Here is a 2,228-nt window from a genome sequence, read left to right on the forward strand (position 1 = left end):
GCCACCGAAAGGGAGCAATGAGGAGCCACCAGAATTATCTTTGAAAAATGTAAATCCATAAGTCACTTAAAACCTTTTCATTGCACTTAGAATAAAATCCAAGTCCTTTGCCACAATTTGTAAATTGCTCCATGGCCTTGTCCCTGTCTACTCTCTGACTTCAGACCACTCTCCCTTGTGTTCACTCTGCTCTGACACATGGCCTTCTTTCTGTCCCTGGGGTACACCGAGCTGCCCAGTCCCTCCTCCAGCTCTTTGCCCTTGCTGTTTCTCCTGCTTGGAATGCTCTTCCCTCAGCCTTTTCCACAGCTGACACTTTATTCAGCTCAAGTGTCACTTCTTTAGTGACGTTTCCCTGCTTCAACCTATCTAACAATGTCTGCCTTGGAGTCATTTTCTAACATGTCGCCTGTTTTATTTCCTTTGTGTCACTTATCATTATCTGAAATATATTTTTTCACTTGTATATGATCTGTCTCACCCATGAACAAGAAAGCTCCCTGACAGCCTGGACCTTGATCTTGACCACTGCTATATCCCTAGCTCCTAGAATACTGCCTAGTACACAGCATAGGCCTACTGAAGTGTGTGTGTGTGTGTGTGTGTGTGTGTGTGTGTGTGTGTGTGTGTGTGATGTGTATGTGTGAACATAACCTCAAGATTTTATTGTCTTCATAATAAAACAAAAGATGAAGCTTAGAACTAGATCACTTGGCCCTTTCTCTTTCTGGCTACTTCCGGTTCAAATGCTTGTATCTCTTAATAGCCAGCATTCTCTTACATCTGCAGACAGGCTTGATGCACCGAAGCCTCAGCACAATCTTCCTTGTAGTTTTAGACTTTTTCTGGAAAATTGTTTTAGTCTGCTCACCACAGCCACTCTACTTCCTGTTATAACACTGCTTTCCATGAGCACACAGAGAATCCTTACTCTCCTTGTACTATGTCACTTTGTGGGGTTGGTGCTTGGCATTTCTTACAGAAAGTCTGGAGGGTTTCAGGAGCATTCACCATGTTTGTGGGAACACTATTGGCATGGAAATGAATTTTTTTTTTTGAGACAGGGTCTCACTCTGTTTCCTGGGCTGGAGTGCAGTGGTGCAATCATAGCTCACTGCAGCCTCAAACTTCTGGGCCCAGCCTAGAAGTTTCTTCCCTCCTACCTCAGCCTTCCAAGTAGCTGAAACTACAGACATGTGCCACCATGCCTGGCTAATTTTTAAAAAATTTTTTGTAGAGATAGGGTCTCACTATGTTGCCCAGGCTGGTCTTGAACTCCTGGCCTCAAGTGATCTCCTGGCCTTGGCCTCCCAAAGTACTGGGATTACAGGTGTAAGCCACCATGTTCAGCCAATTTTTGAAAAATAAATTAAAATAAGTGGCAGATAGAATACTTATCTGTATTATCCCAATTCATGTGAGGAGTAAATCCTCGACTCAAGACTCCAAATCCTTGGAATTCAAGCACATTAGTATTTTCATCATTGTTATTACTACACTCACTTTTATTATCATCCCATCACCATCATTGTCAACAAGAGTGCTGCCTGGCACATGGGAGTACTTAATGTTTGTTGAATGACTGACGAATGAACAGCAACTTTACAGCTGACCTCAAATTTCCTTTTTAGTCTTATTTACTCCTCCTTCTCTGTCCCCAGTCCAGTTTCCTATATGTACTGTGCTATAGCTACTCGGAACCAATCATTTTCACCTAACATATCTTGTACTCGAGTCTTTATGTGTTGGCTTACTCTGCTTTTCTATCCGGAGGCCCTCTTCCCCTTCTTTGATGAGTTCTCATTCTTCCTTTAGGCCCAGTTCTGTACCCCTTCCATGTAGTTGGTCACTTTTGTGCTTCCAAATTGCTTTGTCTATACCACTATTAAATGTTAGTCTCCTGAATTATTGTTGTTTATTGACATATCTGTCTTCCTCCCTAGATAGTGAGCTCCTTGAGGGCAGAGAGGGCATATTTTCATCTCTGTTTGTCAGGAACCATTGCTGGACCAGCCACGTAGCAGTTGTATGCGATTTGTTGAAATCCGCCATCTTGTATTGGCCATAGGCAGGACAATGACCTGCAGGACAATGTGCTAGGTACTGGAAGAGAAGATGTACAATGTTGGTACATGGTCCCTTGCCCCAGGTTCTTACAATTTAATTTGGTAGACAAGTCCTTTTCGTAGAAGAGATATCATTAAACATCAGTTTATTGTAGAATTAAA

At 42.5% G+C, this 2,228-nt stretch overlaps 1 pseudogene; it reads right to left on the bottom strand.

The window, feature by feature from the left end:
• Nucleotides 1-702: 702 nt before the first annotated feature.
• LOC105811442 lies at nt 703-1,014 on the bottom strand (annotated as a pseudogene).
• Nucleotides 1,015-2,228: the final 1,214 nt, after the last annotated feature.

Source organism: Propithecus coquereli, unplaced genomic scaffold (assembly GCF_000956105.1).
Source record: "Propithecus coquereli isolate 6110/MARCELLA unplaced genomic scaffold, Pcoq_1.0 Scaffold235, whole genome shotgun sequence".
Classification (NCBI taxonomy): Eukaryota; Metazoa; Chordata; class Mammalia; order Primates; family Indriidae; genus Propithecus; species Propithecus coquereli.